The 22,308-nt window shown below is 39.9% G+C and overlaps 1 pseudogene across 1 annotated transcript; it reads right to left on the minus strand.

Moving 5' to 3' along the window:
• Positions 1-452: 452 nt before the first annotated feature.
• LOC308350824 (olfactory receptor 2D3-like) lies at positions 453-22,262 on the minus strand (annotated as a pseudogene). The gene is made up of 3 exons: positions 22,249-22,262; positions 4,664-4,930; positions 453-1,191 (listed from the first exon to the last, which is right to left on the minus strand). The product of its transcript is annotated as an olfactory receptor 2D3-like (transcript).
• Positions 22,263-22,308: the final 46 nt, after the last annotated feature.

Here is a 22,308-nt window from a genome sequence, read left to right on the forward strand (position 1 = left end):
CACAGGTGACTGTATAACAACTTGGGGGTCCTACCTCATTTAGTGGGTGAAGGACGCTAGCAATATATTCAGGAAGGTTAATCAAAAATTTTTTCTTGGTCCAACATTTCAAGGGTGAGTTTACTCTCCCTTGACATATTTCCCTCACAGAAAAACTGCAGAAAGAGAGCATAAGACAACAAAAAGGTGCAACTCCCCTCAGGACAGAGCATGGCTCTCATACCAGAGGTAATGAAACCTTCTAAGGAAGGCATGATGGTTCACTTATATTGTGATGTCCTGGACACAGCACTTGCAAAAAATAGGCATTTAATGAATATTTGTGGAGAAGAAAATCAACTGAGGCATATAAAGTTAGGGAAAGAGAATGAGAAAAGTAGAGGTATTGTTGTCGATCACAATCTTCCAAGTGCTTAAGAAAAACGTCAGAAATGACTACCTCTGAAGGTAGATTATCTTCTAACCAGGTTCCTGAGGGCTCCCTTCACATCCTCGTTCCTCAGGCTGTAAACGATGGGGTTCAACATGGAAGTCATAACTGAATAGAACACAGAGATGACCTGATCCTTTTTACTCATTGTCTTGGAATTGGGTCTCATGTAGGCAAATATTCCAGAGCCATAGTAGAGAACCACAACAGTGAGATGGGAGCCACAGGTAGAGAAGACCTTGAGCTTCCCTTCCCCTGACTGCATCTGAATCACTGTGGAGATAATATGCCAGTAGGAGACAAGGATGAGGGAGAGAGGTGCTAACAGGATAATCACACCCATTGAAAAGAGGGCCATCTCAGCCTTGTATGTGTCTGCTGAAGACAGCTTCAGGAGTGCAGGAGGTTCACAAAAATAATGATTAATTATATTCTGTCCCTGGTAGGGAAGACACAGTGTAAATGCACTATCCACTGAACATACAAATGCTCCACTGATCCAAGACACTATGACCAACTGGACACAAACCCTCTGGGTCATGACAGTGGAATAATGCAGGGGCTTGCAGACAGCCACATAGCAGTCATAAGACATCACTGCCAGAAGTGCACATTCTGTACACCCTGCGAGAAGGAAGACAATTATCTGTAGTGAGCATCCAGCAAAGGAAATGGTTTTCCTTTTTACAAGGAGGTGGACCAATATCTGAGTAACAATGCTTGTAGAGAAACAGAGCTCAGCAAAAGACACGTTTTTTTTTCTTTTTTGAATTTATTTATTTATTTAAAGGTATTTATTTAAAGGTATTGGCATATAATTGTATGGCACACAATGTTACATCAATTTCAGGTATACAGCAAACATAGCAATTCAACAATTCTATACATTACTCAGTGCTCATCACAACAAATACACTCCTAAATCCCCATCATCTATTTCACCCTGCCCCCTGATAGCCATCATTTTATTCTCTATAGTTAAGAGTCTTTTTTTGGTTTGTCTCTATTTTTCTTTGTTCATTTGTTTTGTTTCTTAAATTTCGCATATGAGTGAAATCATATGGTATTTGTCTTTCTCCGACTGACTTATTTCATTTACTATTATACTCTCTAGATTCATCCATGTTGTTGCAAGTGGAAAGATTTCATTCTTTTTTATGGCTGATAATATATATATACACACCTATATGGCACATATTCTTTGTCCATTCATTTAGTGATGGATACTTAGGCTGCTTCCATAATTTGACTATTATAAATAATGCTGCAGTGAACATAGGGGTTCATATATCTTTCTGAATTAGAGTTTTCATATTCTTTGGGTAAATGCCAAGTAGTGGAATTTCTGGATCATATTGTAATTCTTTTTTTAATTTTTGAGGAACCTCCATACTGTTTTCCTTAGTGGCTGCACCAGTTTGCATTCCTACCAACAGTGCAAGAGGGTTCCCCTGTCTCCACATCTTCACCAACACTTGTTGTTTCTTGTATTGTTGATTTTAACCATTCCAACAGGTATGAGGTGATATCTCACTGTAATTTTAATTTGCATTTCCCTGATAATGAGTGATGTGGAGAATCGTTTCATGTGTCTGTAGGCCATCTGGATTTTTTTTTAATGTTTTATTTCTTTTCAGCATAACAGTATTCATTGTTTTTTCACCACACCCACAATCCGTGCCCTCCCTAGGACCCACCACCTGGTTCCCCCAACCTCCCACCCCCGCCATCTGGATGTTTTTGTAGAAATGTTGGTTTATGCCTTCTGGCTGCGTTTTTTTTTTTTTACTGGATTATTTATTTAGTGTTGAGTCGTATAAGTTCTTCATGTATTTTGGGTACTAACTCCTTATTGTATATATCATTTGCAAATGCCTTCTCCCATTCAAAGTAGGTTGTTTTTTTGTTTCACTGACGGTTTCCTTCATTGTGAAAAAGCTTTTTATTTTGGTGTAGTCCCAATAGTTTATTTTTTATTTTTTTTACTTCTTTTCAGCGTAACAGAATTCATTGTTTATGCACCACACCCAGTGCTCCATGCAATACGTGCCCTCCATAATACCCACCACCTGGTTCCCCCACCACCCACACCCCGCCCCTTCAAAACACTCAGATTGTTTTTCAGAGTCCATACTCTCTCATGGTTCACCTCCCCTTCCAATTTCCCTCAAATCCCTTCTCCTCTCCATCTCCCCATGTCCTCCACGTTATTTATTACACTCCACAAATAAGTGAAACGATATGATAATTGGATCTCTTGGCTTGACTTATTTCACTCAGCATAATCTCTTCCAGTCCCGTCCATGTTGCTACAAAAGTTGGGTATTCATCCTTTCTGATGGAGGCATAATACTCCATAGTGTATATGGACCACATCTTCCTTATCCATTCGTCTGTTGAAGGGCATCTTGGTTCTTTCCACAGTTTGGCGACCATGGCCATTGCTGCTATAAACATTGGGGTACAGATGACCCTCCTTTTCACTACCTCTGTATCTTTGAGGTAAATACCCAGCAGTGCAATTGCAGGGTCCTAGGGAAGCTCTATTTTTAATTTCTTGAGGAATCTCCACACTGTTCTCCAAAGTGGCTGCACCAGTTTGCATTCCCACCAACAGTGTAAGAGGGTTCCCCTTTCTCCACATCCTCTCCAACACACGTTGTTTCCTGTCTTGCTAATTTTGGCCATTCTAACTGGTGTAAGGTGGTCCACATTGAGATACCAAGTTGAGGTCTTTTATCCATTTCGAGTTTATCTTTGTGTATGGTGTAAGAGAATGGTCGAGGTTCATTCTTCTACATATAGCTGTCCAACAAGGTCCAGGACCTGATGGATTCCCTGGGAAATTCTACAAAACTTTCAAGGGAGAAATAACACCTATTCTCCTGAAGCTATTTCAAAAAATTGAAGCAGAAGGAAAACTTCCAGACTCTTTATGAAGCCAGCATTACCCCAATCCCCAAACCGGGCAAAGACCACACCAAAAAGGAGAATTTCAGACCAATATCACTGATGAATATGGATGCTAAGATTCTCAACAAGATCCTAGCAAATAGGATCCAACAGCACATTAAAAAGATTATCCACCATGACCAGGTGGGATTCATCCCTGGGTTACAAGGATGGTTCAACATTCGCAAATCAATCAATGTGATAGAACAAATCAATAAGAGAAGAGAGAAGAACCACACGGTCCTCTCAATTGATGCAGAAAAAGCATTTGACAAAATCCAGCATCCATTCCTGATTAAAACGCTTCAAAGTACAGGGATAGAGGGATCATTCCTGAAATTCATAAAATCTATCTATGAAAAACCCACAGCAAATATCATCCTCAATGGGAAAAAGCTGACAGCCTTCCTGTTGAGATCAGGAACACGACAAGGATGCCCACTCTCACCACTCTTGTTTAACATAGTATTAGAAGTCCTAACAACAGCAATCAGACAACAAAGAGAAATAAAAGGTATCCAAATTGGCAAGGAAGAAGTCAAACTCTCTCTCTTCGCAGATGACATGATTCTTTATATGGAAAACCCAAAAGACTCCACCCCCAAACTACTAGAACTCATACAGCAATTCAGTAATATGGCTGGATACAAAGTCAATGTACATAAATCAGTGGCTTTCTTACACACTAACAATGAAAATACAGAAAGGGAAATTAGAGAATCAATTCCATTTACTATAGCACCAAGAACCATAAGATAACTGGGAATAAACCTAACCAAAGAGGTAAAGGATCTGTACTCGAGGAACTACAGAACACTCCTAAAAGAAATTGAAGAAGACACAAAAAGATGGAAGACCATTCCATGCTCTTGGATTGGAATAAAAAACATTGTTAAAATGTCTATACTGCCTAGAGCAATCTATACTTTTAATGCCATTCTGATCAAAATTCCACCGGTATTTTTCAAAGAGCTGGAGCAAATAATCCTAAAATTTGTATGGAATCAGAAGAGACCCCGAATTGCTAAGGAAATGTTGAAAAAGAAAAACAAAACTGGGGGCATCATGTTTCCTGATTTCAAGCTTTACTACAAAGCTGTGATCACCAAGACAGCATGGTACTGGCATAAAAACAGACACATAGACCAGTGGAACAGAGTAGAGAGCCCAGATATGGACCCTCAACTCTGTGGTCAAATAATCTTCAACAAAGCAGGAAAAAATATCCAGTGGAAAAAAGACAGTCTCTTCAATAAATGGTACTGGGGAAAAAAAAAGGACAAGTTTTTGAGGAAGAAGTACATGGGAGTGTGAAGTCAAGAGTCAGTCTGAATAAGGATTATTATGAGCAGATTTCCAAACATAGACAGAAGGCAAATGGTCAGGAAAACACAGAACAGCAAGATCTGGATCTTTGGATCCTGTGAAAGTCCCAGCAAGATAAATTCAGCCACAGAAGTTTGGTTTCATTCTTCCATTGATGTTTATTGCTGTTTACCTGTCATCAGAAAGAAAACACATGCATTCTGAATGTTCAATTTTCTCAAGCTTTATAAACAAGCACCATGAGAACGAGAATACCTTGTTGGACTATTGGCTTCAGATGCTTCCTAGTATGTGTGCCAGTTAACATTAGGATGCATAGTTTTTATGCACATTTTTCTTTCCTTGATCCATTTGGTAGGCTGAGTATTGCACTCAATATGGCTTCTCAAATAATCCTGAGGTGAACATATTGCTAAATTACTATGAAGTTTTATCAGAGGAATTGTCTTTGATTCAATTTAATTTTTTTCATTTCAGTAAATATTTTTAATATAATAAATATATAAAAATAAATATTCTGGATTAGCAGTCTGAGAATGAGATGAACTTGTTTAGTCAATTAAAAAAAACACTTATGGTCGAGTTTCATTCTTCTACAAAGATACAGATGTAGTGAAAGGAAGGGTCATCTCTACCCCAATGTTTATAGCAGCAATGGCCATGGTCGCCAAACTGTGGAAAAGAACCAAGATGCCCTTCAACGGATGAATGGATAAGGAAGATGTGGTCCATAGACACTATGGAGTATTATGCCTCCATCAGAAAGGACGAATACCCAACTTTTGTAGCAACATGGATGGGACTGGAAGAGATTATGCTGAGTGAAATAAGTGAAATAAGTCAAGCAGAGAGAGTCAAGTATCATATGGTTTCACTTATTTGTGGAGCATAACAAATAATATGGAGGACAAGGGTAGATGGAGAGGAGAAGGGATTTGAGGGAAATTGGAAGGGGAGGTGAACCATGAGAGAGTATGGACTCTGAAAAACAACCTGAGGGTTTTGAAGGGGAGGGGGGTGGGAAGTTGGTGGTGGGTATTATGAAGGGCACGGATTGCATGGAGCACTGGGTGTGGTGAAAAAACAATGAATACTGTTACGCTGAAAATAAATAAAAATTTAAAAAAAAACACTTATGTTTTTATAATTGAAAACCAAAACACAGAGGTGAATGACAAATTTGTTTATAATAGAGTAGGAAGTTCAAATACGGTTTAGAGAATCAACAGGTAAATTGTAGCTATTAGGTCTTGCTTTTTTCCATAGCATTTTTTAAAGAGGCTTCTTAAGTAGCAGTCCAAACAGGGTAAGGGAAGAAAAGAAAAATTTATATCCATGGATCTAATTTTGGCCATTCTAACTGGTGTAAGGTGGTATCTCAATGTGGTTTTAATTTGAATCTCCCTGATGGATCGTAACCCTGGGCCTGGAAGAAATATTTCACATGACAAAGAGGAAAAGTATCATGAAAAAATGTGGCATTCAAAAATGTAACTTAATGATACTTGAGTGTCTAGGGTCCTGTTCTACATCAAGAACAACAACAGCAAAAAGTTGGTAGTAAGCGAGAGCTTGACCTTCTGAACTAGATATTAGTGAATTTTATAGTTCCATAACATCCAATCTCAGCTCACTTCTGACCTCTGCTTCAGCAGTAGTGGACAATTTTGACTTGCTTGGCTCTGCTGACATTCTACTTTAAGGACCTCCTGCCTTGTCTATTGGCATTCTACCTAATATGTTGGAAGTATGGGCAAGTTGATGCCCCAGAGGCAGTCTTTAACCAGAGGACAATGGAAATTGATGAATAAAGGCACCAGATATTTCTGGAACGCACTCAGTATGCTTCTTATGGGAGTTAAGTCCCCCATTGACTATGTCATGCTTTTATTATTACTATTACTATTATTATTATATCCCCTAAGGAGCTCTTCCAGAATTTTTTTCTTAATCATCAATTCCCCTGAAAGTTTAACAGCACAGATATACCGTACATCTGTTTATATACTGCAGCCCTCTAGAGGGCCAACAAACCATTGCAATATTTAAGATATCTTTCTTCTTCTAAGAACTTTGGCATCTACATGGCCCCCGTAGAGAATGTATGGCCTAGAGTAACAATTTTAATAATCCAAACTTCGTTGGTGTTTAGTTGCATCTTGCTTTAACTCTTACTGCTTCCTTACACCACTTTCTGGAATCACTTGTCAAAAAAGCTATCTGCGGGGCGCCTGGGTGGCTCAGTGGGTTAAAGCCTCTGCCTTCGGCTCAGGTCATGATCCCAGGATCCTGGGATCGAGCCCCGCATCCGGCTCTCCGCTCCGTGGAGAGCCTGCTTTCTCCTCTCTCTCTGCCTGCCTCTCTGCCTACTTGTGATGTCTGTCAAATAAATAAATAAAATCTTAAAAAAAAAAAAAGCTATCTGCACCAAAGTTCTTTTCTTGGGCTCTGCTTTCAGGGACATATGCTAAAAGAGAAAAGTCTCCTGAGATAGAGACTAAATTAAGGCAATATGTCAAGTCTTCCTTTTTCAAACAGGGAGTCCCACCTCTGTCTGATGGTGATGACTAGCACTTACTGAGTGGTTACTCTGTGTCTGGCACAGTTCTAAGTACTTCATATGTTTTAACTTATTTAATCTTCACAATAACCCTATGAGGAAGTATTTCCAATCTCTATTTTACAGCTGGAGAAATTAAAGGGTAGAAATGCTAACCTACTAGTCACTGAGACCAATTGTCAGAATTGGAATCTAAAGCCCCAGAGTCTTGTCCTAGCACGTGAGGTTTTAAAACTTCACTCTTATTTCAGTTACAATTCTAACTTCAGAAGCTATTCTGAAAAATCCAATCATGTAGACGGACCTGGCACAGAGAAATTCAAGCAATCCTCAAGAGACCAAGAAATTATCCTCAGTCTCAAACATGTTCATAAATAGCTTGGCTCCTAAAGTCGGCTAAAGTTAAGGTTTTCACATTGTTGTCAATTAGAAAATAAACTGAAAAGAACTAAGCCTTGTAGTAAGGTTCCAGTAAAACTTTTCAAGTTTAGGGAGGATATTTGTAATTAAAGAGAGGATTCAAGATCCAAGTAGAACAATCAGATTTAAGGGGTATATGGCAGACCTCCTAGGAGGGGCGAACATGGTGCAAAGGTCAATTTGTTTCTGGTGCTACTGCTGACTATATGGTTATCATAAATTTATCATTAAAGTCCAATTATTAGATTATATTTATAGTGTAGCATATTTAGTAAGAGGTAAAGGAATCTAAGTATTATGTATAGGATCCTGTACACTGTGTAGCAGGGCATGCTACTACTACTATTACTACTACTACTAACATTCTAATCATAATAGTAACAACAACACAGACTAAAAAACTGACCTTTCATGGCACTTAACATGTTCCCAGTACCCGTATAGGCATTTAATATTTATTAACTTATTTAATCTTCAGAAGAGTCTCAAAGAGGTAGACTACTATATTCCCATTTTATAAATGGGAGTTCTAAAGTTCAGGGAGTGAAAGGGTGGGGGGTGGGAGGTTGGGGGAAGCAGGTGGTGGGTATTAGGGAGGGCACTGATTGCATGGAGCACTGAGTGTGGTGAAAAAACAATGAATACAGTTATGCTGAAAAGAAATAAAAAAATTAAAAAAAATACTTTCAGGGCTAAAGAGCTAGTAAATTATTGAACCAGGATTTAGTCCCAGGTCATCTGATTCTAGAGCCCAAAGCTGATATTGTCCTACTGAATAGGAGTACAGATTCTATTTTTAGAGAGACATTCTGGAACCAGATTCTAAGTCCACAGAAGAAGACATAAATGGAATGAAATAGAGAATTAGGATTTTTAATGTAAGGCAAATGCTCATGGTATTACACAGAAAATAAATATGCTATCTTTCTGTAGTGTGGAATCAAGGGACAGGTGGTTAAGCAGTATCAATGCAAATATCTGCAACATCTTAATATTCCTCAAAGTTGGTTTGTTGTTCTTCCTTCTTTATTTATGTATTATTATTTAGGGATCTCATTTAAGTCCCTTGGCCAAACTATCAGTTATATCTAGACTACCTTGAAAGTTATCTGACAACTAAACTAAAAGGTGACCTACAGAATGGGAAAAGACATTTGCAAATACCATATCTGATAAAGGACTAGTATCCAAGATACATAAAGAACATATGGAACTCAACACCCAAAAAGCAAATAATCCAGTCAAGAAATGGGCAGAAGATGTGAACAGATACTTCTCCAAAGAAGACATACAAATAGAAAACAGACACATGAAAAAATGCTCAACATCATGTGTCATCAGGGAAATACAAATCAAAACATCAATGAGATACCACCTTACACCAGCCAGAATGGCTAAAATTAATAAGACAGGAAACAAAAAATGGTGTCAAGGATGTGGAAAAAAGAATTAGCCAAGACTAACCCTCTTACACTGTTGGTGGGAATGCAAGCTGGTACAGCCACTCTGGAAAACAGTACAGAGGTTCCTCAAGAAGTTAAAACTAGAACTACCCCATGACCCAGCAATTGCGCTACTGGGTATTTACCCCAAGATACAGATGTAGTGAAATGATGGGGCACATGCACCCCAATGTTCATAACAACAATGTCCACAATAGCCAAACTGTTGAAGGAGCCATGATGTCCTTCAGCATATGAATGGATAAAGAAGATGTGGTCCCTATATACAATGGAATATTACTCAGTTTCCCATATGCATTGACATGGATGGAACTAGAGGGGATGACACTAAGTGAAGTAAGTCAAGCAGAGAAAGACAATTATCATACAGTTTCACTCATATGTAGAATAAAGAAACAGTGCTGAGGACCATAAAGGAAGGGAGGGAAAACTGAATGGGAAGAAATCAGAGGGTAAAAAACCATGAAAGACTCTTAACTATGGGAAACAAACTGAGGGTTGCATTAGAAGAGGATGTGGGTGGGGGATGGGATAACTAGGTGATGGACAGTAAGGATGGCAAGTGATGTGATGAGCACTAGGTTTTATATGCAATTGAAGGTTGAACATTTATATCTGAAACTAATGATGCACTATGTGTTGGCCAATTGTAGTTAATGTTTTTTTAAAAGGGGGAAAAAAAGTTATCAGACAACTGACCACTATTTCTAAGCTCGAATCCTACATTTTCATTTTTTTTCTGGATTTATTTTTCAAGCTTTTATTTAAACTTTAGTTAGTTAACATATATGGTAAAATTGGCTTCAGGTGTAGAATTAAGTGATTCATCACTTACATATAACACACAGAGCTCATCACAAACACCCTTCTTAATGCCCATCACCCATTTAGCCCATCCCCTGCCTACCTCCCTCCATCCACTCTCTGTTCTCTATAGTTAAGAGTCTCTTATTTTTCTCTCTCTCTTTTTTCTCCCCCTCCCCTATGTTCATCTGTTTGTTTCTTAAACTCCACATATGAATGAAATCATACAGTATTCGTCTTTCTCTGATTGACTGATTTTGCTTAGCACGATACACTCTGGCTCCACCCACGTCACTGCAATATTTTTGATAGAACATTTAGCTTATGCCTCAAAATGAACTAATTTAGAAGTTCATTTTACTCCACAAATAATTTTTAACTTTAGGGACCCCATTCCTGGAAATACCACTGCCATTTTCACTAAACATCATGACCTAAAAATAGAAAATCAGCTTTGACTTCTTTTATCCTCCTTGTTTCTTCAGGATGCTCACTCATCAAGTTCACCTTTTCAATCGTCTTTCAAATCTCTAACATATCACTGCCATTGTCATTCTTGCTAGTCTACTATGTCATTCAATTCTTCTTGTATTATCACAATACCCTTTTAATTTTTTCATACCCTAGAATCAAATACATCTTGTACTCTACTAACTGATAATTCTTCCAATGTAAATTGGTTTCATATATCCAATTAAATAAACTCCAAATTCTCTAGATGAGCATTTAAAGCCTACCACATGTTTACCCTACTGTCCTACCTATTTCTTTTTTTTTTAAGAATTTATTTATTAATTGTTCAAAGAGAGAGCAAGGGTACCAGAAGAGGGAGCAGCAGGCTCCCCACTAGGCATGCAGGATTTGATCTCAGGACCCTGGGATGACTTGAGTGGAAGGCAGATGTTTAACTGACTGAGGCACCCAGGCATCCCTCTCCTTTCTGTTCCTTCATTAGATGTGTCTTTGTTTCAGTGAAATCAAGTTGTTAATGAACCATTGATATTAGATTCTAAGAGCCTGGTAAAGTAAAAAACAAAACAAAAACAAAAAACAGAGATAACAAAAATATGTCGTATGATAGAGAATGGCTTAGAAATTATAAGAGAGGGGGAGACAAGATGGCAGGGAAGTAGGAGGAGGCACCATTTCAACCTGTACCTTAAATTGAGCTGATTACTTACCAAAGAACTCCGATCACCCATGAAATCAACCTGAGATCAGAATTATACACGTCTGGATATCTACAGGGGCAGAAGACGCCAGTGGGCAGGTAAAGCAGAGTGGGAACATCGGACTGATATCAGAAGATAAACAAAAGGGGGAGGGAGCCACCAAAGGCGACCGATGGAAAGTGATACCCCAATACGAGAGTGCCCTGTGTCTGGGGACCAGCATTAACTTGGAGTCTGGTTGAAAACACTCAAAAAGAGCAAAGTATCGTGGAGGGAAATTGTGGGAATGGGGGTGGCTAGAGACAGGGGCTTAAGTCCCAGGACCCAGGACAGCCTCCCCTGGCACTGAGCCAGAGAGAGTGCATCGGAAGAAACCAGGTCTTGGTCCCTGAGCTGCCAGCGTGCCCGATGACGCGTTGGGTCCGGCTCCTGTGAGGGGCTGGGAGACTAGCCAGCTGGCAGAACACTGCACCCTACTATCAGAGCCTGAGATGCGCGCCCCACACCCTCCCCAGAGAGAGGTGCGTGAAGGCCCAGCCCGGCGCTCTTAGACCCACGCCGTGCTATCAGAGCCTGAGACACGTGCGCCCCACGCTCTCCCCCTGAGAGAGGTGCACGAAGGCCCGGCACCCTTAGACCCGAAAAGACCAGGAACTCCCAGCCCAGGCCAGCGGGAAAACCTCAGTGTGCGATCACTGCTTGGAACCTCTTTGGTGGTCTGGAGCTGCCCAGACAGCCAGTGCTGCCATGGTTTTGGGTACAAGCAAGAGATCCTGCATCCCCAGGGACCACAACTAGGAACCTGCTCTGCCAGAACCAAGGGAGAATATATATGGGCTCTGCAGCACCCACAGGGGGCAGACTGAGTCTTCTCTCTGAGAGGGAGGTCGGGATGCAGTTTGCTTTCCTCTAAACCTCCAAAAACCATCAAAAGCTGTCAAGGCGAGAGAAAAGAAGTGAACAAACAAAAACCTCCAGAGAACAAAAGCCTGAAAAAAACAGTTTCCTCAGAGCCCACCCCCTTGAGGGTGGCAGGAGGACTTAACTCAGGGAACATCATTGACTGAAAACCCACGTGGCAGGCCCTTCCCCCAGAAAACTAACCGGGAAAGAAAAAAAAAAAAAAGACTACAAGAGAACAACCACCACTATTTCATAGATACAACCTTTATTTTTAACTCATTCCCACTATTCTGGTATATTTTTATATATAGATAATTTTTTAACCTATTGACCATCACAGTGAGATGTCCAGTATATCAAATTCCATAATAACCTACTAACCTGAATTTTTGATACATACACCTGTGTTTTTCTTTCACTTTTCTATTTTTTAATTTTTTTTTAAATTTTAGTTTAGTTTAGTCTAGTTTATTCCTTTTTTTTAATGTTTTATGTCTTTTCAGCGTAACAGTATTCATTGTTTTTTCACCACACCCAGTCCTCCATTCAATCCATGCCCTCCCTAGTACCCACCACCTGGTTCCCCCAACCTCCCACCCTCACCCCTTCGAAACCCTCAGGTAGTTTATTCCTTTTTTATTTTTATTTTCTAATATTCATATAGAGTTAAACTTCAAGGTAACCCCCTTTCCCCAATCAATGCTACCCCTATAGGTAAACCAATTTTTAATCCCCCTTTATCTTACGAAAGTTGAGTCCTTTAACAAAGATATCAAGATACGTCCAGGAAGAATCAAAATAACCTTCCTCGCCCACACTGAGAATTTATAACCACTCTCCCATCTTTTTCTTCCGCCAAGTGTTTCTCTGTATTTCTGTTTGTCCTGATAGTATATAAATCTTATACTTGAGGTTCTTTTTGACGAGGTTCTTCCTTTTTTTGATTATATATATATATATATATATATTTTCTCTTGTCATATACTTTTATCAGTCTTTTTGTTTGTCTGTTTTTGTTTATATACTTCATAAATCTTACCTTGGGGCTAATTTGGGATGAGCCTTCTCTTTTATCTTCCATTTCTTTCCTGTCTCTCTCTCACTCTCTCTTTTTTTTTTCTTTTTCTTTTCTTTTTTCTCTCATTCAGGTGGGGAATTCTGATTGCTCAGATGTGTTCCAGGGTGCACTCTGACTGCACCACGGTCAATACATCCAGCTACATCCGTTCAGTCATCTCTCACCAAAATGACTAGGAGGAGGAATGCCCAACAGAAGAAAAATTCAGAGGCTGGGCCTTCTGCAACAAAGTTAATGGCTATTGACATAGACAGCACATTGGGAAGGGAATTCAGGCTAACAATTATCCAGGAAATAGCTAGGTTGGAGAAAGCCATGGATGACCAAACGGAATTGATTAGGAAAGATCTGAAAGCCACCAGGGATGATGTTCACAATGCTCTCACTGAGTTCCAATCTAATTTAAATTCTCTAAAAGCTAGGGTAACTGAGACAGAAGATAGAATTAGTGATCTGGAGGACAAACAGATAGAGAGAAAGGATCAGAAGGAAGCCTGGAACTAACAGCTTAGAAGCCACAAAAACAGAATCAGGGAAATAAATGATGCCATGAAACTTTCCAAAGTCAGAATTATTGGAATCCCTGAGGGGGAGGAGAAAGAAAGAAGTCTAGAAGATATAGTGGAACAAGTTCTTCATGAAAATTTTCCAAGTTTCACGAATGGAAACAGCGTTCATGTACTAGAGGCAGAACGGTCTCCCCCCAAGATTATAGATTCTCGAAAGTCCTCGAGACACCTCATAGTAAGAATGAAGAATTATAATTGTAGGCTGACCCTCTTGAAAGAAGCTAGGACTAAGAAGCTCCTTACATAGAGAGGAAAGCCCATCAGAATAACATCAGAACTGTCCACAGAGACCTGGCAAGCCAGAAAGGGCTGGCAAGATATATTCAGGGCACTCAATGAGAAGAACATGCAGCCAAGAATACTTTATCCAGCAAGGCTGACATTCAAAATGGATGGAGAGATAAAGAGTTTCCAAGACCGGCAAGGCTTAAAAGACTCTGCGACCACCACGCCGACAATGCAGGAAATATTAAGGGGGGTTCTATAAAAGAGGAAAAATCCTAGGAATAGCATTGAACAGAAACATAAGGACAATCGACAGAAAGAAAGACTTCAAAGATAACACAATGTCAATAAAAACGTATCTCTCAATAATCACTCTCAATGTGAATGGCCTAAATGCGCCCATAAAATGACACGGGTTGCAGATTGGATAAAACAACAGGACCCATCCATATGTTGTCTACAAGGGACCCATTTTGAACCTAAAGATACACCCAGACTGAAAGTGAAGGGATGGAGAAGCATCTTTCATGCCAATGGGCCTCAAAAGAAAGCCGGGGTAGCGATTCTCATATCAGATAAATTAGATTTTAAATTAGAGACTGTAGTCAGAGATACAAAACGACACTACATAATTCTTAAAGGGACTATCCACCAAGATGATCCAACAATCATAAATATCTATGCCCCCAATATGGGAGCAGCCAATTACATAAGAAAACTATTAATCAAGATAAAGAGTCATATTGATATGAATACATTAATAGTAGGAGATCTGAACAAGCCACTCTCAGTAATAGACAGATCATCCAAGGAGAAATCAATATTTTTCAAAGAGCTGGAGCAAATAATCCTAAAATTTGTATGGAATCAGAAGAGACCCCAAATTACTAAGGAAATGTTGAAAAACAAAAACAAAACTGGCGGCATCACGTTACCTGATTTCAAGCTTTACTACAAAGCTCTGATCACCAAGACAGCATGGTACTGGCATAAAAACAGACACATGGACCAGTGGAACAGAGTAGAGAGCCCAGATATGGACCCTCAACTCTATGGTCAAATAATCTTCGACAAAACAGGAAAAAACATCCAGTGGAAAAAAGACAGTCTCTTCAATAAATGGTGCTGGGAAAACTGGACAGCTATATGTAGAAGAATGAAACTCGACCATTCTCTTACACCATACACAAAGACAAACTCAAAATGGATAAAAGACCTCAACGTGAGACAGGAATCCATCAGAATCCTCGAGGAGAACGTAGGCAGTAACCTCTTCGATATCAGCCACAGCAACTTCTTTCAAGATATGTCTCCAAAGGCGAAGGAAGGAAACAAAGGCAAAGATGAACTTTTGGGACTTCATCAAGATCAAAAGCTTCTGCACAGCAAAAGAAACAGTCAACAAAACAAAGAGGCAGCCCACGGAATGGGAGAAGATATTTGCAAATGGCAGTACAGACAAAAGGTTGATATCCAGGATCTATAAAGAACTCCTCAAACTCAACACACACAAAACAGATGATCATATTAAAAAATGGGCAGAAGATATGAACAGACACTTCTCCCATGAAGACATACAAATGGCTACCAGACATATGAAAAAATGTTCATCATCACTAGCCATCAGGGAGATTCAAATCAAAACCACATTCAGATACCACCTTACACCAGTTAGAATGGCCAAAATTAGCAAGACAGGAAACAACGTGTGTTGGAGAGGATGTGGAGAAAGGGGAACCCTCTTACACTGTTGGTGGGAATGCAAACTGATGCAGCCACTTTGGAGAACAGCATGGAGATTCCTCAGGAAATTAAAAATAGAGCTTCCCTATGACCCTGCAATTGCACTGCTGGGTATTTACCCTAAAGATACAGATGTAGTGAAAAGAAGGGCCATCTGTACCCCAATGTTTATAGCAGCAATGGCCATGGTCGCCAAACTGTGGAAAGAACCAAGATGCCCTTCAACGGATGAATGGATAAGGAAGATGTGGTCCATAGACACTATGGAGTATTATGCCTCCATCAGAAAGGACGAATACCCAACTTTTGTAGCAACATGGACAGGAGTGGAAAAGATTATGCTGAGTGAAATAAGTCAGAGAAAGTCAAGTATCATATGGTTTCACTTATTGGTGGAGCATAACAAATAATATAGAGGACAAGGGTAGATGGAGAGGAGAAGGGAGTTGAGGGAAATTGGAAGGGGAGGTGAACCATGAGAGACTATGGACTCTGAAAAACAACCTGAGGGTTTTGAAGGGGCGGGGTGGGAGGGTGGGGGAACCAGGTGGTGGGTATTAGGGAGGGCACAGATTGCATGGAACACTGGGTGTGGTGAAAAAACAATGAATACTGTTATGCTGAAAATAAATAAAAAATTTAATAAAAAAAAAAGAAACAAGAGCATTGAATGACCCATTGGACCAGATGGACCTCATAGATATATACAGAACATGCCACCCTAAAACAACAGAATACTCATTCTTCTAAAGTGCACACGGAACCTTCTCCAGACTAGACCACATACTGGGTCACAAATCAAGGCTCAACCAATACCAAAAGACTGAGATTATTCCCTGCATATTCTCAGATCACAATGCTTTGAAACTGGAGGTCGATCACAAGGAAAAGTTCAGAAGGAACTCAAACACCTGGAAGCTAAAGACCACCCTGCTTAAGAATGCTTGGATCAACCAGGAGATCAAAGAAGAACTTAAACAATTTATGGAAACCAATGAGAATGAAGATACTTCGGTCCAAAACCTATGGGATATAGCAAAGGCGGTCCTAAAGGGGGAAATACATAGCCATCCAAGCCTCCCTCAAAAAAATTGAAAAATCCAGAATACACCAGCTGTCTCTACACCTTAAAGAACTAGAGAATCAACAACAAATCAAACCAACTCCACATGTAAGAAGGGAAATAATCAAGATTAGAGCAGAGATCAATGAGATAGAAACCAGAGATACAGTATAACGTATCAATGAAACTAGAAGCTGGTTTTTTGAAAGAATCAATAAGATCGATAAACCATTGGCCACACTAATCCAAAAGAAAAGAGAGAAAGCCCAAATTAATAAAATTATGAATGAAAAGGGAGAGATCACAACTAACACCAAGGAAGTAGAAACAATCATCAGAAGTTATTATCAACAGTTATATGCCAATAAGCTAAGCAACCTAGATGAAATGGATGCATTCCTGGAAAACTATAAACTCCCAAAATTGAACCGGGAAGAAATTGACAATCTGAATAGATTGATATCTAGTAACGAGATTGAAGCAGTGATCAAAAACCTCCCAAAAAACAAGAGCCCAGGACATGAAGGATTCCCTGGGGAATTCTATCAAACTTTCAAAGAAGAAATAATACCTATTCTCCTGAAGCTGTTTCAAAAAATTGAAGCAGAAGGAAAACTTCCAGACTCTTTTTATGAAGCCAGCATTACCCTGATCCCCAAACCAGGCAAAGACCCTACCAAAAAGGAGAATTTCAGACCAATATCACTGATGAATATGGATGCTAAGATTCTCAACAAGATCCTAGCAAACAGGATCCAACAGCACATTAAAAAGATTATCCACCATGACCAGGTGGGATTCATCCCTGGGTTACAAGGATGGTTCAACATTTGCAAATCAATCAATGTGATAGAACAAATCAATAAGAGAAGAGAGAAGAACCACATGATCCTCTCAATTGATGCAGAAAAGGCTTTTGACAAAATCCAGCATCCGTTCCTGATTAAAACGCTTCAAAGTATAGGGATAGAGGGAACATTCCTGAACTTCATCAAATCTATCTATGAAAAACCCACAGCAAATATCATCCTCAATGGCAAAATGGGTCTCTTATAGACAACTTATGGATGGGTCCTGTCGTTTTATCCAATCTGCAACCCTGTGTCGTTTTATGGGCGCATTTAGGCCATTCACATTGAGAGTGATTATTGAGAGATACGTTTTTATTGACATTGTGTTATCTTTGAAGTCTTTCTTTCTGTCGATTGTCTCTATGTTTCTGTTCAATGCTATTCCTAGGATTTTTCCTCATTTATAGAACCTCCCTTAATATTTCCTGCAGTGTCAGATTGGTGGTCTCAGAGTCTTTTAAGCCTTGCCGGTCTTGGAAACTCTTTATCTCTCCATCCATTTTGAATGTCAGCCTTGCTGGATAAAGTATTCTTGGCTGCATGTTCTTCTCATTGAGTGCCCTGAATATATCTTGCCAGCCCTTTCTGGCTTGCCAGGTCTCTGTGGACAGGTCTGACGTTATTCTGATGGGCTTTCCTCTGTACGTAAGGAGCTTCTTTGTCCTAGTGGCTTTCAAGAGATTGTATCTACAATTATGATTTCTCAATTTTACTATCAGGTGCCTGGATGTTTTTTTGGAATCTATAATCTTGGGGGGAGACCGTTCTGCCTCTAGTACATGAACGCTGGTTCCATTCGCGAAATTGGGAAAATTTTCATGAAGAACTTGTTCCACTATATCTTCTAGACTTCTTTCTTTCTCCTCCCCTTCAGGGATTCCAATAATTCTGACTTTGGAAAGTTTCATGGCATCATTTATTTCCCTGATTCTGTTTTCGTGGATTCTAAGCTGTTTGTTCCAGGCTTCCTTGTGATCCTTTCTCTCTATCTGTTTGTCCTCCAGATCACTAATTCTGTCTTCTGTCTCAGTTATCCTAGCTTTTAGAGAATTTAGATTGGATTGGAACTCATTGAGAGCATTGTGAACCTCATCCCTGGTGGCTTTCAGCTCTGCCCTAACATTACGAACATCATCCCTGGTGGCTTTCAATTCTGCCCTAATCAATTCCATTTGGTCATCCATTGCTTTGTCCAACCTAGCTATTGCCTGGATAATTGTTAGCCTGAATTCTCTTTCCGACATATTGTCTATGTTGATAGCCATTAGCTCTGTTGCAGAAGGCCCATCCTCTGTATTTTTCTTCTGTTGGGGATTCCTCCTCCTAGTCATTTTGGTGAGAGATGACTGAACAGATGTAGCTGGATGTATCGACCGTGGTGCAGTCAAGGTGCACCCTGGAACGCTTCTGAGCACTCGGGATTCCCCACCCAAATGATAAAAAAGAAAAGAAAAAGAAAAATGAGAGAGAGAGAGATAGACAGGAAAGCAATGGAAGATAAAAGAGAAGGTTCAGCCCAAATGGGCACCAAGGTAAGATTTATGAAGTATACAAACAAAAACAGACAAATAAAAAGACTGATAAAAGTATATGACAAGAGAAAATATATATATATATATATATATATATATATATATATATATATGCAAAAAAAGTAAGAACCTCATCAAAAAGAACCCCAAATATAAGATTTATATACTATCAGGACAAACACAAATACACAGAAACACTGGCGGAAGAAAAAGTTGGGAGCGTGGTTATAGATTCTCAGTTTGGGCGAGGAAAGTTATTTTGATTTTTTCTGGATGTATCTTGATATCTTTGTTAAAGGACTCAACTTTCGTAAGATAAAGGGGGATTAAAAATTGGTTTACCTATAGGGGTAGCATTGATTGGAGAAAGGGGGTTACCTTGAAGTTTAACTCTATATGAATATTAGAAAATAAAAATAAAAAAGGAATAAACTGGACTAAACTAAACTAAAATTTAAAAAAACTTTTTTAAAATAGAAAAGCAAAAGAAAAACACAGGTGTATGTATCAAAAAGTTCAGGTTAGAAGTTTATTATGGAATTTGATGTACTGGACATCTCACTGTGATGGTAAATAGGTTAAAAAATTATCCATATAAAAAAAGAAAAAAAATGAACCAGAATAGTGGGAATGAGTTAAAAATAAAAGTTGTATCTATGAAGTAGTGGTGGTTGTTCTCTTGTAGTCTTTTTTTTTTTTCTTCTTTCCTGGTTGGTTTTCCGGGGGAGGGGACTGCCACGTGGGTTTTCAGTCAATGATGTTCCCTGAGTTAAGTCCTCCCGCCCCTCTCAAGGGGGTGGGCTCTGAGGAAACCGGTTTTTTCAGGCTTTTGTTCTCTGGAGGTTTTTATGTTTGTTCACTTCTTTTCTCTCGCCTTGAGAGCTTTTGATGGTTTTTGGAGGTTTAGAGGAAAGCAAACTGCACCCCAACCTCCCTCGCAGAGAGAAGCCTCAGTCTGCTCCCCTGAGGGTGCTGCAGAGCCCATATAAATTCCCCCTTGGCCGCTGGCAGAGCAGGTTCCTAGTTGCAGTCCCTGAAGATGCAGGATCTCTTGCTTGTATACAAAACCATGGCAGCAGTGGCTGTCTGGGCAGCTCCAGACCACCAGAGAGGTTCCAAGCAGTGATCGCACAGTGAGATTTTCCCACTGGCTGGGGCTGGGAGTGCCTGGTCTTTCTGGGTCTAAGAGTGCTGGGCTTGCACCCACCTCTCCCAGGGGAGTGTGTGGGGCATGCGACTCTCAGGCTTTAGCGAGGCGCGGGTCCCAGAGCACCAGGCTGGGCCTTGGTGCACCTCTCCCTGGGGAGGGTGTGGGGCATGCACGTCTCAGGCTGATAGCACGGTGCGCATTCTGCCATCTGGCGTGGCTCCCAGCCCCTCACGGGAGCCAGACTCCATGTGTTCTCTGGCCCGCTGGCGGCTCAGGGACCAAGACCTGGTTTCTCTGCTACACTCTCTCTGGCTCAGTGCCAGGGGAGGCTGTCCTGGGTCCCGGGACTTAAGCCCCTGTCCCTAGCCGCCCCGATTCCCACAATTTCCCCCTTCGATCCTTTGCTCTTTTTGAGTGCTTTCAACCAGACTCCAAGTTAATGCTGGTCCCCAGATGCAGGGCACTCTCGTATTGGGGTATTCCTTTCCAATCAGTCACCTCTGGTGGCTCCTTCCCCCTTTTGTTTATCTTCTGATATCAGTCCGATGTTGCCACTCCACTTTACCTGCCCACTGGCATCTTCTGCCCCTGTAGAGATCTAGATGTGTATAATTCTGATCTCATGCTGATTTCATGGGTGATTGGAATTCTTTAGTAGGTAATCAGTTCACTTTAGGGTACAGGTTCAAACGGCACCTCCTCCTACTTCCCCGCCATCTTGTCTCTTTGACCCACCTCTCAATTATTCTTAACACAGAAGACAGCAAGATGATTTAGTAAGGTATAACAACAATACAGTCATGAAATCATAGTCAAAACCACCTGAACTAAGATAGTCTAAAGAAATAAAGAAAAAAGGATGTTTTTCAGAGTTATTTATAAATTAGAAATGATAGAACTTGGTGCCTGATTTGTTATAACTTAAAGAGAGAATTTAATGGTATAATGATTACTTGTGATATATGTGAATTATGAGTAGGCAACTAGCAATGTCTAGGTCCTACCCACTACCCTGAAGGAGAGACAATGAACAGCCTCCCTTTTTTCTGAGTTGCACCAGTAAAAATGAGGAGATATGGTCCAAGAGTCCTTACTCTTAGGTTCCATAATCTATCACACATACTTTTCTTGTTTCCCCAGTGGATTTAACAGACTATCATGAGTCAAACAGAAGTATGTTTCTTCCTCTTGAGGGATAAGAAGAGCGGATCAGGTAAACTCTACTTCTATGTTTACAAGGCCACAGACACATTAGCTATCATTGCTCTTTTATGTAGTCTGAGACCATCAGGTGGGCAGTGTTGGGGAGGGTAGCGTATTTCATGTCTCTCATTGTATTTCTTCCTCTGCCTATGCAAAAGAGGAAAACTACTTTCATTTTTTACTATTCTGAGCATATTTCCCAGCCTCTATACAAGAAAATAACATGGTAATAGAGGCAATAATACAAGACATGAATTTGGGCCTGCATTTCTTGCTGACCAGGGTACCTGTGTCCTGAGAGGGCCAAGTTTAAACTCCATATCTTTTCTTGCACTACTGAACATGAATGGTAACATAAAAAGACATTGAACCTTCTGGGAAAGTCGGCCATATCTTCTCTTCATTTCCTATGTCCATATGGCAAATACAGAGGTCCTGGCCATAGGGATGGATTGTTCGTCTTGGTCCATGTCATTGTTGGGTAGCAGACTCAAGAGCTCTCAGGCAGTTCTCTATCTCTGTGCAGACATGCTTTCATATGCTTGTCCCAAAGTTTAAGATAACTCAGATAACACACATTCAGCTTAAAACTAATGTATGAACTTTATGCTTGCTAAAGAGCATTAAATATTAGGAAATGGTACAGCATGAAGTAAGAGAAATAGCTTTAAGACTAGTCTTAATGTTAAAGATCAGAGTCTTGGCTTATTTCAACTGTGATTGACCTTAGACTAGTCATTTAATTTATATGACTTTCAAAATCTTTTTCTGCAATATGAGAACAGTAATAATAGCTAGTCATACCAATTCTCCCACATGCCGTTTATCAGGACAAATGTCACAAACATTTACAGAGTCTTCTAA

The sequence above is a fragment of the Martes martes genome (assembly GCF_963455335.1).
Source record: "Martes martes genome assembly, chromosome: 10".
NCBI lineage: Eukaryota > Metazoa > Chordata > Mammalia > Carnivora > Mustelidae > Martes > Martes martes.